General features: G+C 44.3%; 1 protein-coding gene across 4 annotated transcripts in view; it reads right to left on the minus strand.

The window, feature by feature from the left end:
* Positions 1 to 21,572, minus strand: part of SHROOM3 (shroom family member 3) — a 279,696-nt gene that overhangs the window by 158,008 nt on the left and 100,116 nt on the right. The window contains exon 1 of one of the 4 annotated variants that reach the window (XM_084880507.1): positions 11,859 to 12,109. The exons of the other annotated variants lie outside the window; for them this stretch is intronic. The gene's annotated coding sequence lies outside the window, so the exon portion shown is untranslated. Of the gene's footprint in view, positions 1 to 11,858; positions 12,110 to 21,572 lie in introns of those variants that run through there. 4 annotated transcript variants of the gene reach the window in all.

Here is a 21,572-nt window from a genome sequence, read left to right on the forward strand (position 1 = left end):
AAAATAGATGTTAAACGAATAAAGAGTTGGTCTGGCCAGTATGGCTCAGTTGGTTGAGCACTGTCCCATGTACCAAAAGGTCACTGGTTCAATTCGGTCAGGGTACATGCCCAGGTTGTGGGTTCAGTTCCCAATTGGGTTGCTTGAGGGAGGCAACCAATCAATGTTTCTCTTTCATATCGATGTTTCTCTCTCTCCCTCCCTCCCCTTTTCTCGCTCTCTAAAATCAATTTTTTAAAAAAGAAAAAAATTAATAAAAATAGTTATTCATTCTACAGAATCACAAGCTCTACCTCTTATAGGTCTGCCTTCCATGGTATTCTCCTCATTAGTTCTAATTGGGTCTCCCAATTGACCTGCCTCTGATGCCCACATTGATTTCAATTATGACTTCACTCAGCTCTTCCAGTTACTCCCTCCTTACACCCCTCACTAATTCCCTGATACAAATCCAGAATTCTCTTCTATGTAAGTCCGGCCAAAGGCAGTAAAGCTGCCAGATCTTAATTCCCCATCAAAGGCACTGTATACCTGAAATCGTGCCATTTTACTTATGAAAAATGTACTTTTCCGTTGGGTGCACAGCCATTTTAGGAAGGAGTGGGCATGGATCACACAGTTTTCATCAGAGATAGATGGTATTGTCTCCCTGCACACCATTATTCTAGGAGAAGATTGCCCCGCCAAGCCTCCGCTGTGGAGTTTGGAACTGGGGCCCAGTTAACCAGGGGGAGAAAACTCCAGAGCTGTGGGAACACACGGAGTAAAGCCCAAAGACTAGAGCCAGGGCCACCCACAAGCAGATGTGATAGGAAAGAAACCCAGTTTAGGGAAAATGCATCAGATAGGGTTTTGTTGTTGTCATTGCAAATGACAGGGTGACATTGAATCCACAAAGAAATTTCAGCGAAAGTGGGAATTTCTTAGCAAGGCCAAGAGTGGAGATGGCCTCAGGGATTGAAAAATAGTATCAGGCGATCTCTCACCCTATCAGGCACCATCTCTTCAGGGGTTGTCTGTCTGCTTGGTCTCTAGGTTCTCTCTCTCTCCCCACCCTCATTTTTTCCTTAGAGCAAATATGATTTTCCTTCAGTGTGTGGGTGGAGGAGAAGCAATACAGAAAATAGCCACAGAACAGAGAACTTTAGGTTTACACCCTCTCATATTGGCCATTTCAGAAGAAAGCTAGCTCTGCCTTCTCTTACTCTGTATAAAATCACAGGGGAAGGCTTTGAGTGGCTGGGACACATGCTCATCTAAGACAGGCCCTTATGATTGCTTACTCACTAGTCACTTTCCCTTCCTTCCTCACAAACATAATTCTGATCCTATTACAGTACCAGATGACTACGTGCTCTGGAAGGTGGATTCCTGTGGATTTCTCCATAGCTCCAAAAAATAAATCACTCTTGATTTGCATCAATCACGGCATTCTGATTCCCCTGCCAGTTACTAGTCTAGGCATGAGTATAGGACCCAACCCTATCTAATGAGATCTGACTCAAAGGAAAGTTTTCAGGAGGGCTTTTGGAAAAGTGCTACTGTTCATTCTTGATCAAAAACAAAAACCTGGACTCTTTCCTGCCTTTGGCAAAATTGTGTGAGGACTGGAGCTGCCCAGCCATCTTGTAATCATGACAGGCAAATCTGGGAATGAAAATCATCATGCGCCCTAACTGGTTTGGCTCAGTGGATAGGGTGTCATCCTGCGGACTGATGGGGCCCGGGTTTGATTCTGGCTGAGGGTACATGCCCGGGTTGCGGGCTGGATTCCCACTGGGGGCGTGTAGGAAGCAGCCGATGGATGATTCTCTCTCATCATTGATGTTTCTCTCTCTCTCTCTCTCTCTCTCTCTCTCTCTCTCTCTCTCTCTCTCTCTCTTTTCCTCTCTAAAATAAATAAAAATATATTTTAAAAAAGAAAGAAAGAAAATCATCATGCTACAGATGATAGAATGGAAAAACCTAGAGCCTTGATGACATCACTATGCCATTCCATTCACCCTAGAACCAAGTTTTCTGGAAAGCCAGTCTGCAGAGAAAGTAATGGAACTGATGTTCAAGGCCAACTACAAAAAGGAGCTATGTAGTCCAATGAGAAAGTAAATAGCTGTCTCCTTGTTAAATCATAATAAAAGTTAATGGTTATTGATCTCCTACTGTGTGTCAGGCAGTGTTTCAAGTGCTTCAGTTATTACCTCATTTAATCTATACAGTAACCCCACAAGGCAGACACTTTAATTATTCCCTAATTTCAGATGGATAAACCAGATCTGGAAACATTTTATCCAGGGTCACAGACTTAGCAATGCCAAGGTGGGAACTCACATTCAAGCTTCTGACTCCTGACTTAATCGTTGGGTTAGACTTTGAAGTGTTTCTGTTTCCCATATTTGGATTCCACAGCTTCCCTCATATCTTTTCAAAGAGACCTCTTTTTTATTTCAGCTGGTCTGAGTGTGTTTATGTTCACGGCACCCAAATGTTCCCTCAGACCGAGGCTTTCTTTCTCCACCCCGGCGTAACTCATCTGTGAGCCTCACTATCCATTTGTGAAATGTACAGAGTCCAAACTCCACATTAAAACCTTGATTTAGTAGAATTCATGGGGCCCTGGTTTGCTCCTTTCCCCGCTGTCACATTGGCAGGAGTTAGTTTGGGGTCTTTTGGGGCAATTCCAGGGATGATGTGACTTATTAATTAAAATATTAATAAGCACCTAAAAGGGATGAAATTGTTGACACTGGTTTAAATAATTGCCCCCTTCTAGTCTCACCTCTAATTTTATGTTTTATAACTTGTCAAAGTTTTTGCATTAAGTGACACCCTGCAGTCACATATGTCTTTGTGGCTCTGTGATACCAGAAAGGCATTTCTATGGCCTTACTGTTTGTTCTTGCCACACCCTTACTCCCTCATTCAATAAATATTTGAGTATCTGCCATGCCCCAGGTGCTATGCTAGGCCCTGGGTATCAACAGGTTATATTCCCTGCCCTCACAGAGGGCAATAAAGTGTAACGATATGCCAGATCCCTTTTTTTCTCTAAATCAACAGGAGTGCTAAACAAATGGGAAAGGTAAATGGGACAAGACAAAGCATTTTTTGGTCACATTCAGCGTAGGATTGCAGACCCTGCCGGCCAGCTGCCTAGGTTTGACTCCCAGCTGTGACTGTGTAATCTCGGATTAGTTACTGAACTGGTATCTCAACTGTTTAACCTGTTAAATGGGGATTAAAAGTGCAGCTTTGTCATAGGGTTGTTACAAGAGCATTTTTATAAACCATGTAGAACACAGTAAGAACAATACAAGTGTTTGTTCAGAAAGTAAAGGGAGTTATAGTCTACTCTACCCATAACTAAGCAAATTTGCAGCAAGCCGCGGTGATATGGCAGCGCGTGAACTTTGGAATCTGCGAACGGGAGCACAGCTCTGCGGGTGCTGGTGGGGGACCTGGGCGCCAGGCACCAGGACCAGGGTCAGCCCGGCAGGAGGATGACTCCTCTGGCTCCAAAGCACGCAGCCTCCACAGTCACAATGCTTTTTGTTGTTCTCAGAAGCCCCATACTGAACATCCATAACAGAGAATTTAAGGTGACTTCTCCTGAATAATTTAGTTTTCTTTTAAAAGATTGTTTTATTGATTTCAGACAGAGAGAGAGAAAGCTAGAAACATCAATAATGAGAATCATTGATCCGCTGTCTCCTGCACACCCCCTCTGGGGATTGAGCCCAGTGACCTGATCAGGAATCTAATCATGACCTCCTAGATCATGGGTTGACGCTCAACCTCTGAGCCACACCAGGAAGGCCAGAATTTAGTTTTCAAAAAGCAGATCCTGGAAGAAAGCACAGCCACAAATTTGGAAGAAACCTTTGAAGTTAAGCTGTTAAGTTTATCAAAATGATTGATAACTTCTCTGACCATTGGTTACTTAGCCTCTAATAGAACATTTCCATTGATAAGGATGTATGTTTTTATTTTATTTATAGATAATTACTTTTTTAAAAAAATTTCATTTTATTGTTTAAGGTATTACAAATAGTAATACATATGTCTCCTTTTTCCCCCCCATTGACCTCCCTCTGGCCTCCTTACCCCTGGCACTTACCCTGTCCCCCTACTCCAGTGTCTTACATCTGTTGGCTGTGCTTATATGCCTGCATACAAGTCCTTCGGTTGATTGCTTACCCATCTTCAACCCTCCCCTACCTTCCCACTGTAGCTGGACAGTCTGTTCGATGCTTCTTTGCCTCTATCTATGAGGATGTGTGTTTTTAGAGAGCCTTTTCCTTTAAGGATCATCTCTAGTGATCATCAGGTACTTCCTTCTTTTTTTAAAAATTTAATTTTTATTCCCAAGCCACTTTCACTGGTTCTAAAGCAGGGACAGCCCAAATTCTAAATGATAGTCTTCAAATGCATCGAGAAAAAGATTCCCTCTCTTCTAGTTTCTGAGCTAGTTATCACTTGTCATGAGTTATGACCCAAACCCTTCAAGTTGAAAGCAGGAGATGAATAGAATCTAGATGCTCAGAAGGGTGTCCAGAAGATCACTGTGACAGGAGGTCCTTGAAGTGCCCTGGGAAACCAATCTTGCTTCTGGGCTCCGGAGAGAAGGAAAAGATATTGATTCCTTGTTTTGTTTCATCCTCAACAGGCTCCTCCCCGCCTGGACTCTCGCGGGCTTAGAGAGGGTATCGACACCAAACCTCAAACATGAGTGCATTGCGGTATCATGTGAGTTGCACGGAATTCAACAGAACTTTTGTAGCTGAAATTTAAACCAAATGTATCAAAATACGCCTGTCCCTGGAGAGTATGGACTTCTCACTTTCACAATAGAAACAGTGGTTTAGTTTAAACAAGGCCGGTTTTTAAAAACTAAGTTTTTCCCTCTCTATGTGTGAAGATACTGAATGGGGGACCTTCCTAGGTGATACAGTTGAATACTTAAGAAGCTAAGACTTGGAGTTTACTTCTTATTAAGAGGAATCAGCGTTGAACAGAACAGAACTCCTCGGTATGATCACATCATTCTACCATTGGATCCTAGGTAGTGGTGCTAAACAAAAGGACAAGAGCTAACAATTATGGGAGATTTTCTATGTGAGAGTCCCTGGGCTAAAGGCCTTACACAAGTTACTTTATTTAAACTTTACAAAAGCTCTGAGAAGTAAGTTCTCAAGGTGGTCATTCAGAGTAAAAGCAAACATCTCCCAGTGGCCCAGAAAGTTCTGACCTTTGCCCCTCCTTCTCAGCCTCCTGGTTCTTCCTCACCAGACAGTGTCATCTACTCTTTACCCCAGGGCCTTTGCACTTGCCCTTCTCTCTGCCTGGAGAGCTCTTCCCCAGCTCACTTCAAGGCTCAGTCTCTCACCCTTTCAAGTCTTCCTTCAAATATCACCTGCTTAGTGCAGCCTGCTCCAACCACCTTTAGAAAATGTCAGTGCCCCCAGTGCCTCTGTATAACATACTGCCCTGCTTTGTTTTTTTCCATACCAGTTATCATTTTATAACCTTCAACATGATTGACCTATTTGGGGTCTTGGTGTCTGTCTCCCTGGACCAGAATGTATGCAAAGATTTTAGTCTACTTTTGTTCACGACCTAGAAACACAGCTGGCACATGGCAGGCAACTCCATACATATTTGTTGGTTAAATTTTGCACATGAAGAAATACAGAGGGTAAGTGGTCATGCTTTTTATAGAAAAACAGACTCCATTAGGAACCCACACTCAAGAAATCAAACTTTGGGGTACATATCCTTTTCCTGAGGGGTAGTGACATAACCCTTGACCATCAGGGACAATACATTAAATCTGAATCATACTTCATGAGTAGAAATACACACTAATAATCAAGAGTATAAAGAATTCGTCCACATGTGTCCTATAGTAAATAAGTATATATGTATATGCAAAATCACTTGGATTATTTTGTGATTCTACTGGGAAACTTTATTTGATAAGAATTGAGGGGAACAAAAAAATGTCAAGTGAAAATATGAAGAGAATATAAAAGTACTCATGAAAATATTTTCCCAGGGTTGGACAATGGCAAGAATGACAGACTATAACACTCCTTTACAGACGTCATTCACATTCAAAGGGCATTCCCCAGAGTTCCTTTTATGTGATTACATTTAACCTTCCGAACAATGCAGAAATCCAATTTGCAGAAGAGGAACTACTCTCTCAGAGGTTACGTACTTTCCTAAAATAGCCCAGTGAGGGGTAGAATTCAGAATGGAATTCAGAATGGAATATACTTATTTTGTTGGAGCTAGCACCATGGTCTGCAAACTGCGGTTCTAGAGCCACATGCGGCTCTTTGGCCCCTTGAGTGTGGCTCTTCCACAAAATACCACGGCCTGGGTGAGTCTATTTTAAAGAAGTGGCATTAGAAGAAGTTTAAGTTTAAAAATTTGGCTCTCAAAAGAAATTTCAATCGTTGTACTGTTGATATCTGGCTCTGTGGACTAATGAGTTTGCCGACCCCTGGGCTAGCGGGCCTGTCCCTGTACACACCGCTGCCAGCCAGGCTTGAGGTGTCCATGATTTTATAGGGGCTCGTATCCTGAGGAACTACGGCAATTGTTGTTCATGGTTAACTTAAAACATTTAAAACTTGCCAAAACCGGTTTTGGCTCAGTGGATAGAACGTTGGCCTGTGGACTGAAGAGTCCCGGATTCGATTCCGGTCAAGGGCGTGTGCCTTGGTTGCGGGCACATCCCTGGTGGGGAATGTGCAGGAGGCAGCTGATAGATGTTTCTCTCTCATTGATGTTTCTAACTCTCTGTCCCTCTCCCTTCCTCTCTGTAAAAAACAATAAAATATAAAACAAAACAAAATAAAAAACACATTTAAAGCTACCAATATCACTTTCCTTCCCTCTTTTTCTAAGGTCAACCAATACATAGATCGAAGAGATTCACGTTGGTGCACATACATCATGACAGTGAAATTGGTGCCTTTGTCTGAAGTTCATTTCACTAACTAAACAGCTGGGCTTAAAGCTCACATTATGCAGCCGCTGACAGCATTGCTAAGAGCAACGAATACCAGGAAATCTCAAAACCCTGACCGCTTTTTTTCCTAACCATATTTTTGTCAATTATTTCTCCATGGGTTTAGAAACTTGTTTTCACCTTAAAAAAAAAAAAAAAAAAAAAAAAAAAAAAAAAAAAAAAAAAAAAATTCTACCCCTGTGGAGGGGAAATGAAGACCTCCAAACCAAGTACAAATTGCTCTTTTAAAGAATGGGAATGAAAGATACGGGGGCTTTTCTTCCTTAAAAGCCCATCACTCTGCGGAAAGAATCTGAATGCTGTCCTGATTCTTCTTGGGCACTGGAGCAGTGTTTGTGTGTGGGGTCTTTTTGTTAGTTATTTTTAATTAAAATTTTTTAAAAGCACCATTCTTGAGAAGCTGTTGCTATGAGACTTCCTGGGCCTCAACAGATGGCCACAGACAGTGCTCAGTCCCAGCGCTGGGCTCTGAAGCCCTCCACTCGGGCATGCCATTAACATTCCTGACATACCTTCGGGGGCAAGTCCCGCCTGCCGACCTCTGACTAGCTCACCCGCAGCTCCTGGGCCAACTCCTGGGCTGGCCTCCCTTGTCAAGTGGCCGAGCTGAAATCTGTTATAAATGAGTGGTCAGGCCTCTCTAGGAAAAGCCCGTAGCAGAGAGGTCGCTGTCCTTCTCCCTTTAGGCTTCAGACAAACTTTTACCCCACACCCCTGGGGGTTTGAGCTGTTCAGGAGAGCTGCTGGGCACACATGTGCAATGCAAGCACACATACATGCGCACAAATACACACATACGCACATGCACTCAGAAATGCACACCACACTCCACACCTAATTCATTCCCTGTTGTGTGTAAGCCTCTGAGCCGCTCCCAGTCACAGGGCGACCCCGGGAAGAGAGCAGCACATTTTTTGGATGGTACCAGTTTTAGTGCCCAGACAGAATCGCTGAGGGAGAGGTTCGGAGGGTTCCGGAATTTTTCTTTTGAGAAAAAGACATAAAGAGAAAAGGAAATGCATGTCTACTTTCTGGCTAACTTCTTGGTGCTGCTGGGCAAATCCTTCTATTTCATCGCCTTTCTCTGTCTTCCAAACTGGGACAATGACATTGGCCTCCAAGTATCAGATAGAGGAACGAATGAGCCATGATTAATAAACCACTGGGAAATTACTGCTTAAATATCGAATCAGGGAGGGCCTTCACCGCTCCCAGGGAAGAGATAAGAAAGTAACTTGAACACCCAACCCCCCCCCCCCCACCCCCGCTCTGATTGCTTGGCCCCACGGCCCCTGGAGGGCTGGCCCTGAATGCTGACCGCTGTTTTTGGTGGGGAGGGTCTACTGGTAGCTTTACTGGGCCACCAAGCCACGCTGGTACTTGGAAAAAACCAAGTAATTCTAAACAGCCATAGCTTCTCAGGGTGGGGCTCATTTAAATTCCACCTCCAGGTTGTGGCTCTAAACCGGGCCTGGAGTGTACAAGGGAGCGAAGTCCTACTTGAGTGCCTGACGCCAGCGCTCCCTGGATCACTCCACAGGACGTCACAGCCATCCTGCCGGTTTCAGTTCACGAAGATCCTGAGAGCTTTGCTCCCGGTGATACCAGATGATATGCCACGAATGCGCACAGCCGCCATCAGCTGACGCTCTTTTTTTTTTTTTTTTTTAATCTAATCTGTCCAACTAAGAGGCCAAATGAGTCCAGACTGCTTAGGTTCCTGCCTTTCAAAGTCATCTGCTTGTCCTGAGATGCGAACATTGTAATTGCTGGAAGTTTTTTTGAAAAAAAAAAAGAAGAAAAAAAAGGCTTTGAGAGGTTTCACCTAACAAAGAGTGCTGCTTTTTTTGTGTTAACCAGTGACATTAAAAAAATAATAATAATTCTTGCCAAAAACGGTTTGGCTCAGTGGATAGAGCCTGCAGACTGAAAGGTCCCAGGTTCGATTCTGGTCAAGGGCATGTACCTAGGTTGTGGGCACATCCCCAGTAGGGGGTGTGCAGGAGGCAGCTGGTCAGTGTTTCTCTCTCATCGATGTTTTTAACTCTCTATCCCTCTCTCTCCCTCTCTGTAAAAAAATCAATAAAATATATTTTTAAAAAATAAAAAGAAAAAGAATAATTCTTTATTGTTGAAACTATTACATTTGTCCCCTTTCCTTCCAATGACCACCCCTCCATCCCAGGCCATCAGCACCCTATTGTCTGTGTCCATGGGTGATGCATAGGTGACACGGACATTTTAATGAAGCCATCTATGGAGAAGTGGAGATGAGGAAACTCTTTGCCCATGTGCCCAGGGCTAAGAGCCCCAGCTAGCTTGTCCTTTGCACATCCAGCAAAGGGAGGTTTTGCCCAGCTGTCATTCAGCCTTTAGCTCACAGGCTGCCCAGCTCTGAAAAGTCGAAGCAGAGGCTGAGACCTCGGACTCCTTTTGAGGAAGGGAAGCCTGGAGAGGGAGCTGCTGGGAGGGAGGTCTGACGCAGGCAGCTTCTGTTTGCATAGCCGACCCTTTCAGACAGAGAGCCAAGGGGACACAGGGTGTCTGGGAGGGCGGCCCAGGGTGAGCTATTGTGAGGGACCCTCACCGCAGCAGCTGAGAGCCCGGCAGACATTCCACAGCTCCAGACAGGAGACTTTTAAAAATTGTCACTGGGAGAAAATGAACTTAAGATAATTAATCCCTTGCCCCAGTCTAACTCTCTAATGATACTGTTCTTGGGATGAAATAATGTATTCTAGTTGACACTGGTGTTAAATTACATAGTGGGGGGTCCCTGGTATGCTGCAGATATGCACCAGGGCTTTCTATACTCAATTTAAAATGTGGGTGTTTTTTTTTTTGTGTGACTTTATTTCCTTTTTAATTAGTGATAGAGGCTTTTCAACTAGCTTTCTCTTCCTTTCTGTACCTCTTCAGGACACAGAGTTGTTTTTTGTGTATAGTGTATTTAGGCTTTTTTTTTTTTTTGAGGTAGTGATTAGGGCTGAGGTGGTATTTATCCTTCCCCATACGAAAATGACTTATCCTTAATCCAGGAAATAATCTTTAATTTATACACTCTCTAGATGTAATTCATAAGCGAAGGTAGAATTTTGAAATGTAAGTCAATGCTAAACATACATTTATTTAGCTTTCCAAAGTCCATTTCTCCTTTAACTCTCTCAATATTTATAAATTCACTTAGTATCTACCTACTAACCAATCTGATTTTTCATTTACCACCAACCATCTGTTCTATTTGCACGCACATTATATTTAAAATGATTGCTGTAGACTTGTGTGATGATCCCATTTCACTCAATGGGGACTGTCATTTCTGATGCTTTTATTCATCAAAGCAGCCATTTTTAGCATTAGTGACATGTTGAACTTATTATAGAAAAATGTTTTTACAAAGATGAGTTAGAGGAGAAAGATAGAAATTTCCAATTGGCTGTGAACATTGGAAGAAAAACACACATTTCAGGATGATTAACATAGATTTCAAGGGAATGGTTCATGAATGCTTATCGCCAGCTCCATTTGGTCTCTGTTATTGCTTGCTACTTGAACAGGCCATTCAGAATTAGAGAACACCCTTGTTTCATGTAGGTGTTTATAGTTTCGGAATTAATAAAATGGGAAAAGTAGTCTCGGAACCTCTTTGGATTTACAAACAGATCTTTATTCACTTACAGCACATTTTCATAAAAATAAAAAAAATCAAAAGGAAAATTACTTCCTCTCTCTCAGGGCAAAACAGGCAGGACTGGTAAGCAAGCACTAGTCCCAAACCACTAGTCTTTGTACCAACCTCGGATGACTAAATCCTAGAGTGACAAATGTGCTGACAGCAAGCCAAGGGGAAGACAGGAGGGTCCTTGATGTATTTGTCCATCAGCTTACAAGTAAAATGAAATCAGAGCTTAGGTCCATCAGAATCATGGCTTAATAATCCTGAGGATCTGTTGCTCACATTTGGGTGCAAGCATTAAGAATCTGACTCTCCCTTGAACATAAGGATGAGTGGAGTGAAGCAAGACAATCAACCTGCCGCCTCCCCCCCCTACTAATTTACTAATTCCCCGATGTTGAACAAATTCCCTGATATTGAGCAAACCTTTAAAAAGAAAGACTGCTTTCATATTACAAGAGAAAAAAGTTCAAGGAAGCTTTAAAAATAAGTGGTAATTAGAATGAGACTAGCCATGCTGGGGAGGCATGAATGGAAGGAGCTAGAATGTTCAGCTTCACTTTCTAGTATACCATCCACACACACAGTTTATGTGCTGGCCCTAATTAAAAGTTACTCTATTCTACCTTCACGTGAGCTCCTGGTCAAGTAGGAAGGAGTACACAACGAGGTGTCAATTGCCTGACACAACGAGGTGCCAATTGCCTGACAGGGTTCCAGCCATTTGTCTGGGACGCTCGTCCAAATTCCCATCTTCCCTGGTTATGCCTTGGTATCATTTTGCAAAAGCACATCTGACGGCGAATAACTTGGTGATTTCATCACAGCAGCCTCAAGTACACTTCCCCGCCTCTCTTTAGTGTACCTTCTCCAAACCGGCCTTTCTGTCCAGATAGAGGTGGCACATACAACGTTGAGAAATATCTGGTTTATGAAGGACTTGTATGCATGCATATAAGCAAAACCAATGGATGAAACTCCGGGGGTGGGGGAGCATATATGGGAGTGTGTGTGTGTGTGTGTGGGCAATGTAAAGATATGTACACATAAAATACCTCAATAAAAACAATACCTTAATAATAATAAAAAAAAGAACAAAACAAAACAAAAACAAAAAAAGAAATACCTGGTGTAAAATGGACTTACCTTAAGGACGTCTTAAGCTAGCATGCCCATTGTCCTCAGCTGTCTGTTGGACATCCCTGTGCAGGGGGCACCCTGGGCCCCGCTGGGCCCGCCGAGGGGGGCTCGGCGGCTTGGGAGAGGTGGCGTCCAGCCCGGAAAGAATCCCCAGGGGCCAGCAGCGCCAGCGGGGCAGAGCCGAGCAGAGACAGGTGTCTGACACCAGCGGGCACCTCGCTCCGAACCTGCTGCGGCCGACGGCTGCGCTGATTAGCCGCGGGCAGAGGCAGGGCGGGTGGCTGCCGCCTCCCAGCCAATCGCGGCCGCACGCCTGACAGCAGCCCAGGGGGGGGGGGGAGCGCGGCCAGAACCAGAACCGGTTCCTGCAGCGGCGCTGGCGGCCCGCGCTCCGGCCCACACACTGCCCACACGCGGCGGAGAGCGATTTGTCCGGCGGCGGCCAGGGGAGCGGGCGGGAACGGGCGAGCAGGCCCCGGCCCTTCTCCAAAGAGCGCCGCTCAAGGTCCCTGGACTCGTACCCAACGGGGTGCACTGTGATCTGGGGTGGCAATTAAATGAAGGTAAGACAGATGGGCTTGCAAGGGGAGCTTGAACTGTGGAGTGCCCCGCCCCCCACCCCCTCCCCTTTCTCCTCCTCCTGCTCCTGGCCAGTCTCCACTCGGACTTCTCTGCAGCTGAATAAGTTCAATTTTTAATCAGCTGTGTTTTTTTGTGTGTGTTTTTTTGCAAGCAATAGTGTCCAATGAGAAACTAGGAGAAACTAGGAGAAAGAGAGGGAGAATCAAAGAGAAAGAAAGATCTTTCGACAGTCATTGTTTCCAACAATAAAATCCAACATTGCAAAAATCACCTCGGACACAAACCCTTATAAAGATACTACTTGTGAAAAACAAACAAACAAACAACAACAACAACAAGGCTGCGTTTTATAAAACTCACCGCTGTGGAGTGGCTGGCAGCTCACATCTGTGGATGGAATCATAACAGGTTTCCTAAACCGCCACTGGTGATAGGAATTTTCCTTAACTCTATTACCCGAGCTCTGAAACTGCAACCCTTTGCAGCGGGTGGGTAAGTAGTGCTCCTTTCCAGTCTTGGGATTTGCCCCAGACCAAATATACAGGGGTCAGCGTAACAGTAACCACAGGCACGAAGAGAAGAAAGGAACAGTTCCCACAGAAAGAAAATGGGACCCCGAGTGTGTCCGCGTTCATGGGCATGTAAATACGTTTTCATTACTGTACAGCTGCCATGGTGGGAGAAACACATCATAGGACTCACAGATCACTTATAAACCTCCTTGCTAAAGAATTGTTAAAAGTCTTACAGATTATTTTTTATTTTTTAAATATATTTTATTTATTTTTTACAGAGAGGAAAGGAGAGGGATAGAGAGCCAGAAACATTGATGAGAGAGAAACATCGATCAGCTGCCTCTTGCACACCCCCTACTGGGGATGGTGCCCGCAACCAGGGTACATGCCCTTGACTGCAATTGAACCCGGGACCCTTTAGTCCGCAGGCCAACACTCTATCCACTGAGCCAAACCAGCTAAGGCTACAGATTATTTTTCAGATGAGGAAAGAAAGAATAGGGAAAAGAATTCTGAATTCACAGGAAGCAATATGTCCTACATGCAGTAGTAATTTCTATTCTAGACACCAAGTAAGTCTCAAGCGTCCTTAAAAATGGCATTACATTTCATCTTAATGTTGAAGTGACTTTTATTTAAAGACTGTTCCTTGTATTCACGAGGAAGGCTGGGCCTCCAGAATGCTACTTGGATTCCAGAGCTATTTATATTCCTATAATGTGCAATCTAAGGAAACAGAATCGAGGCAAGTGTGAGATGGGAACAGTGGTCAGGGCGGGGCAGAGAATCATCTTTCAGACGAGATGCCTCCTCCTAGGTCTTGCACCATCCATGCATTCTTTCAAAGGTATGCTAGGGGGTCCACACCCTGGGACCTGACTCCGGAGCCCATAGTTTGAACCACACTATGGAAGAGAATCTGAGTTCTGGCGTTGGCATTCACTAGCTTTGTAATTCTGGGCCGATGACTAAACTTCTCTAAGTCTCAGTTTTCTCTTCCTTTTAGGTGGGCAAAATTCTTACCCCCGTTTTAGGTTCTCCCCCTCACCCCAGCCCCTTATATTTTCTCCCAAAACAGCTGAGTTGCATGTCCTTTCATCAGAGACGACTCCCACCGAGCCGGAGTTCAAGAGCAGCCGGGCCATGACATTAATGTTGGGTCAGATTTAACCTCCTGCCGCTGACAAGGAGCTCCTCTCCCATACAGTGCAGAACGACCACCGGTTGATAATAATGACCACTGGTTTATCATAATTAGCTGCCTCGTGTGGGATGCCATTCCCTCAAACAGCAGAACATGTACGGTGGTTTCAAGGAGCCAAAACCACTCCCTCTTCATTTCTTTTTTTATTATTATTAATATATTTTTATTGATTTCAGAGAGGAAGGGAGAGGGAGATAGAGATAGAAACATCAATGATTAGAGAGAATCACTGATTGGCTGGCTGTGTCCTGCATGCCCCCCACAGGAGATCGAGCCTGCAACCCGAGGGCTTGTGCCTTTGACTGGAATTGAACTTGGGACCCTTCAGTCTGCAGGCCAATGCTCTATCTACTGAGCCAAATCAGCTAGGGCTGTCATATATCTTCTACTGTGCAAATTCTATGATTCTAAGAACTTATGGTGACTTTTGAACAATTAATAGAAATATGGGCCTAGTCAGTGGCCATGGACAACAGGGGGTGGGGGCATATGTAGGGAGGGGTTTGGGATGGGAATGGGAGAATGAGGGCAATTATGTGATACCATAATCAATAAAATTTAAATAAATAAATAAATAAATAAGAAAATTAAAATGGTGATACTACAAACCACAGGAATACTTAGAAACAAAGTTTTTACCACTGAAAGAAACTAACCATACCTATGTTTACTTCTGTTTATATATGGAGAAAACATAAAAACTGTCAACAAAAATAAACTATTTGGGGAAATACCAATTTTAATATATCCCTTTGATATAATAAAATTGTTCTACTTTCTCTCTTCATTTCACCAGAAATTTCCTCATAGTCTATCTCTGTCCAGTCTCAGTTCACTTCAAACCTACTCTCCACCAAGTTCCCTGTGACAACAGCCTCAACCAGCTGGTGGCCCGGGGAACTGTCCTTGTGGGTGCTAGGTAACATGAGAAGAGAGGAAATCTCTTTGGGATTCTTCAGAGAAGCTAAAGCAAGCAGGCCAGTAAAGGGGAAAAAAATTATAGTGAAGCAATTAAGTCACCTCTCTTCTCACAGATTATGAGGTGACTAAGGGAACCGTTGTTATATTTACAAAGAATGGACAGCTATGTGGGATTAGACTGAGCCACATGAAATGGTCTATCTTGGACGACGTTTGGTCTACTACGATGGCAATTCCATGTGATTCAACCTGTAGTTAACTTTCACACAACTAGTAATTAACTATGTGTCAGTAGTTACTATGTTACCTTCTCTAATCACCACCACAAACCTATAAAGCAAAGGCTATAATTATGTTACGACTTCATGGAGGAGGAAAGGGAGGCGTGAGGAGGCTAAGAAAGCTGTGGAACCCCTCACAACCAGCGGGCTAGGGGGGCCACAGTTCGAACCACCGCTCTCTGCCCAGGAGAATCTGAATTCTGACGTTACTAGCCTTGTCACCCTGGGCCGATAACTAAACTTCTCCGAGCCTCCGTTTCCTCTTCTCCTGAAATGGGACTGATGACAGAACTGATCTGCTATGAGGGCGAATGTGATGATGGAAGTTAAGCACTTAAGCAGGGAGAGCTCCGATGTCTTCATGCCGTCAGCGCACGTGACTTTGACGCATAGGAAGTCCTTCACACGGGAACGCCCACCAGCTACCCCGCCTCCTGCTGAGCTGCCTCCCACCCCGTAACCCCGCCCTCAGCCCGCCTTCTATTTCCGGCTTGCTCTCCTTCAGATTTTTATGAGAATCTGGAATGCTTGCACAAACATCTTAGCCGTCTCCTTTATTACCTGCCTACCTAGCTTCTTTGGCAATCAGCTGTGGAGGGTTACACAGTCCACGCTCAGAAAGCATGGGTGATCTAATCTGGGAGCCGCGCTGTGGAACCCACAGTGCACTGGGCCAGGACACGAGGGCTTGGCTTTCAACTTCTGGTTCTGCCACTGACCTGCTTAGTGACCTTGAGCAGGTCACTCATTGTCTCAGCCTAATCCAAAGCATCACTAAGTTTCTCCCCAGTACTAATCTCTGTGGGAAAGAGAAATAAAAGAATATACTAGATGAGTTTTTGGAGAAATATGGGGATCCCCCCCTCCCCCATTTTTCTAAAAGCAAGTAGCTGATCTATTCAAGCACCTCTGATTTTCTTCTGATTACCTTTTAGAAAAACAAACCCAGCCCTAGCTGGTTTGGCTCAGTGGGTAGAGCGTCGGCTTGTGGACTGAAGGGTCCAGGTTTGATTCTGGTAGGGGCACATGCCCAGGTTGTGGACTTGATCCCCAGGAGGGGGCGTGCCAGAGGCAGCCCATCAATGATTCTCTCATCATTGATGCTTCTATCTCTCTCTCTACCTCTGGCTTTCCTCTCTGAAATAAATAAAAATATATGTAAAAAAAAAAAAACAAAACCAAAAAAACAACAACAAACAAACAAAAAAAAAAAACCCCCACACACACCAAAACAATAAAAAAGAAATTAACATTTATTTTTTTTAATCTAAAAAACAAAACAAACTAAAAACAAAACAAGAAACAACCCACACGCCAGAACTGGTTTGGCTCAGTGGCTAGAGCGTCGGCCTGCGGACTGAAGGGTCCCGAGTTCGGTTCCGGTCAAGGGCATGTACCTTGGTTGAAGGCACATCCGCAGTAAGGAGTGTGCAGGAGGCAGCTGATCGATGATTCTCTCTCATCGATGTTTCTACGGTAGCTCTCTATCCCTCTCTCTTCCTCTCTGTAAAAAAAACAAAACAAAAAAACAAAAACAAAAAAAACACAATAAAATATATTATAAAAAAAAAGAAAAGAAAAGAACCCACAGGCAGGAGAGGTTATGTTACTCTATGGACAACCTGCAGGCTAAGACAGATGGCCTTGGTTTCAGAGCACAGATCTCCATGTTCCCTTAATGATCTGCACATGTCCTTGTGGGGTGCTGGTCGGTGACCAGAGACGGGAGTGTCCTTGGAGAGAAAGCCTCACGAATCCGTGAAGGGGATTTCCCATTTCCTTGGGCCTGTGCCTGTGCATAGCACACGGGCCTCTAGCAGCTCCGGGTAGACCCATCCAGGACGTAAGGTAGAAGGGGAGGCCTCCAGGCACCTACCTGCCAGCCCTTGTATTTGTCTGCTCTGCTCGAGAAACTCAAAGCACTTTCACAGGGAATCTTTTTAAAAATTAAAAGTTTGTCCTCAATCCTCCCAGGGGAAATTGAAATTTATGAGTGGAGGAGATAAAAACAGCCCGTGGACTGCCTTCTTGTCATAGATTGCTCACTCCCTCCTAACATACTGTATCATTTTTTACACATGTATTGTGTTGATTATTCATTCCTCTGCTCAGAAGAAGGTCACCGCATGAGGACAGATGTGCTTGTTTTCATCATGGCTGAGTTCCAAGCACCCAGAGCAACGATGGGCATATATTAGATTCTCAGAAAGTAAAGTCAGCCTTATAAAATCATGTTCATAAGCAATTCAGGCAGAGCTGGTATCCTGCACATCCCACTTGTAGAAATCACACTGTGACTTTAGGAGGAAGAGACAATGTAAATAGTAAAATAGATGGCACTGGTGAGGACAGTGGCGATGAACGAGGTGACAATGACATGTAAAGCAGAAAGGTAATTTTTGTGGGGGCCATAACTAGTTTAGACCCGGCTGCTGTGCCTTAGTTGGGTGTTGAGCCATGCACTGGAAGGTGATGGGTTCAATTCCCAGTCAGGACTCACACCCAGGTTGCGGTTCAACCCCAATCGGGGCACGTACAGAAGGCAATTGATGGATGTATCTTGCTCACATCATTGTTTCTCTTTCTCTTCCTTTCCTCCCTCTCTAAAATTAATATATTTTTTTAAAGAATTAGTTTAGCCCAACTCTGCAAATTTTCACATAGAAGTTCCATGCTGGGGAAAACCCCCACAGGACCTGGGTAGTGAACTTAGAAACTTAAACTCAGTTTCTCTTTTCAAGTCCCTTTTTGATTAATTTCGCGGGAAATTGTATTTGTTGGAGAACTCCAAGTGTTTCTAAAGGCGTCAGACCCTTAAGGACATGCGAAGTAGACACACAGCAGCTGAGCTAGGTTGACTTTGTACCCAGGCGAAAATTTCTATCCCAATCTGACCACATGCTGACATCAAGACTGATGAGATAATGCCTGTAGGCCTCTTAGCATCATAAAAGATGTCAGTTAAAGTATTACCATACCTCTCCTGTATGATAGCCATGGAACATAAACCACTTACGATACAGAAATCAGAAGCATGATTTTTTTTTTTTTTTATTGCTGGTGCTACTGATAAAGCCATACTTTCAGTTTCAATTATGCTTCTAGTCCTGGCCAACATGGCTCAGTGGTTAGAGTGTTGGTCTGTGTACCAGAGGGTTGAAGGTTTTGATTCCTCGTCAAGGTCATGTATCTGCGTTGCAGGTTTGATACATGGTCTTGGTCGGGGTATGTGCAGGAAGCAAACAATTGATGTGTCCCTCTCACATCAATATTTCTCTCCCCACCCCATGCCAGACCCTTTCTCTCTCCTCTCTTCCCTCTCCCTCCCATTCTCTCTAAAAATTAATGGAAAAAATACATAAATCATGCTTCTATTATTGTTTTGTCTGAGACTAACAGGCCCAAAGTAATCACATCACCCTGTTCTTTTTTCTCTCTTCACAGTCTCTAATTCGGCAGGGGTCGGGAGACCATGGTATTTCTTCCTAAGAATGTTAGAGGCCGGAAGGTAGCAAATAAAGGCATTGAGCTCAGTCCCAACATCCCAGATGGGGAACCCAGCCTACTGTTGAGTGCTAAGGATAACAGGTACTGATGTGGGTTCACAGTTCACCCTTGAGGGTGAAAAGAACACTGGAGAAAGAACATTGAGGAACACAAATTACAGCATCGTTATTTATTTGTTTGTTTATTTAGGTTAATCCTCACCAGAGGATACTTTTCCATTGCTTTTCAGGAAAATGGGAAGGAGGGAGGGAGAGGGAGGAAGAGAGGGAAACATCAATGTGTGTGAGAGACACATGTACTGGTTGCCTCCCACTTGCATGCCCAAGGGGAATGAACCCACAACCTGGGTATGTGCCCTTAACGGGAATTAAACTAGAGCCCCCTTGGTACACAGGCCCGATGCTCTAACCACTGAGCTGTTAATGACTCATTTCAATCTCTAGGAAAATCACACAGCTAATATAAAAAAAAATGAATGTGGTGTAAAGGTCATAGTAAATGTCAATTATACTTACAAACTTATATACGAACTTAATAGGGTGTTTACTACATGTCAGGCAGGATATTGAGTACTTTATATATTTTGTTTTAACTCTTCCAACACCCCGGCTAGGGAGCTGCTGCCCTTCTATCCACTTTAGTGCTGAAGAATCTCTGGCGCAGATGGATTAAAAACTTGGCCAGGCTCACAAAACAAGCAAGTGTAGGTAATAGGACTTGAACCCAGGCCACCCAATTTCTAAGCATACTCTTAAACACGACTGTGTACGTTCGATTTGGTGTGGCTTGGGATGAAATGGGATGTGCATGGCATGCTCAACATTTGGGAGTCTGGGGATTTTTCTGGCTAGCAGATTTCTCCCCAGGGAGACTATGCCACGCCACCCTCCCCAGATATCAGCGGAGCAGATCAGTTGAGTGGCGCCAGCCAGCAGTAACGAGAGCGGCTGTCAAGCAATTAGCCTGATGATAATTTGGTATGATAAAACCGGCTTCAAATCATAATTCAAGCGGACAGTGTAAAGAACATTCTTCCTTTCGGTTTCCTAAACCTCTACCACGGTACAGAAAGGCGGTTCGAGTCACAGCAGGGCAGCCACCCCACGTGCCTTGCAATCAAGTGTGGCAAGAGATGCCCCAAGCAGGCAGCCAGCACATCACGTGGGGTTTTCCATTCATTCAGCAAACGGTTCATGAGGGCTTGCCAGGGTGGGCACTGGAGAGATCAAAGGGAAGACACATGGACTCCCAGCCCCGGTTTAGTATTAGAAACTGTCAGCCTTTTGAAAAAGGCTCAGTCTGGGCAATTGGCTGGAGATGAAAAAAGTGGCAGGTGTTAAGATCATAGGAAGCAGCGGGGCCCCAAAGCAAACTGGAGAGGGAATGCATCACCTAACGTGGGTACACGCCGCTCCAAGCCAGTGTTGCCAGATCGTCTGATTTTTTCCAGAAGCCGGAAAGCCAGATTCTTATGTAAAAACTTCCACATTTTTTAATGTGGATTAAACAAATGTTTACAGGCCAAATATTTCTAGATCAAACAAATGTCTGCAGGTCAAATACTTCTGTAAGATGTAGTTTTCAAATGCTGCCAATCAAAGAACTTGATAAAATTCACTGACGTGGCCTTTTAAAAATAAAATTGTCTAGATTTTTTTTTCTTTGAATTTTTTTTCAATTACAGTTGACATTAAATATTATTTTACATTAGTTTCAGGTGTACAGCATAGTGATTAGACATTTATGTAACTTACAAAGTGATCCCCCAATAAGTCTAGTGCTCACCTTGCACCAAGTATAATGATTACAATATTGTTACTTATACTAGTGGCCCGGTGCACAAAATTTATGCACAGAAGGGAGAAGGTTCCCTCAGCCCAGCCTGCACACTCTCTAATCGGACATCCCTCTCGCAATCTGGGACTGCTGGCTCCTAACTGCTCACCTACCTCCCTGCCTGATTGCCCCTAACTGCCCTCCTCTGCTGGCCTGATCTCACCCCCAACTGTTCTCCCTGCCAGCCTGATCTCACCCCCAACTGTCTCTGCCTGCCTGATCACTCCTAACTGCCCTCCCCTGCTGGCCTGATCTTGCCCCCAACTGCCCTCCCCTTCCAGCCAATTTGGTTCTGATTGGTCAGTTTCTATGCCAGTGTCAAAAGCTCTGCCTCCTAGGCAGCCATTGGCTCCTCACAGTGTACCCAGATTTGGTTTCTGATTGGTTGGTTTCTATGCCAGTCAGCATCTCTGGGCCTATCTCTGGGCCTGATCAGAGAGGTGGGACTGATCAGCAGCCCCCAAGGAGGCCTGAGAAAGAGAGGCAAAGGCTGACCAACAGCTGCCATGGAGGCTGCAGATCAGACCCTGCCTCCCTCTTTGGGCCTCTCTCCAGGCCTGATCCGCAGCCCCCTTGGCAGTCAGTGCTGGGTCACTGCACCCACACCAGCAGCAGTCAGTGCTGGGTTGCCTGGACTGCAGGACTGACTTCTAGTGTTTGGCCAAGCCTTCAGTTGGTCGTTACAGACCCTGGGTTTTTATATATTAGGATTCTGTATCCTATATTTCACATCCTATGTCTATGCTGTAACTGCCAATTTGAACTTCTTAATTCCTTTACCTAATAGTGGATTTGATATGTAGAGACCTTTTTATCCTTACATAGATGTAGCTCAATTTATTTTTAATTTTTCCTTCTTTTTTTTTTTTTTTTT

This window comes from Pipistrellus hanaki, assembly GCF_964339955.1.
Source record: "Pipistrellus hanaki genome assembly, chromosome: 1".
Lineage (NCBI taxonomy): Eukaryota > Metazoa > Chordata > Mammalia > Chiroptera > Vespertilionidae > Pipistrellus > Pipistrellus hanaki.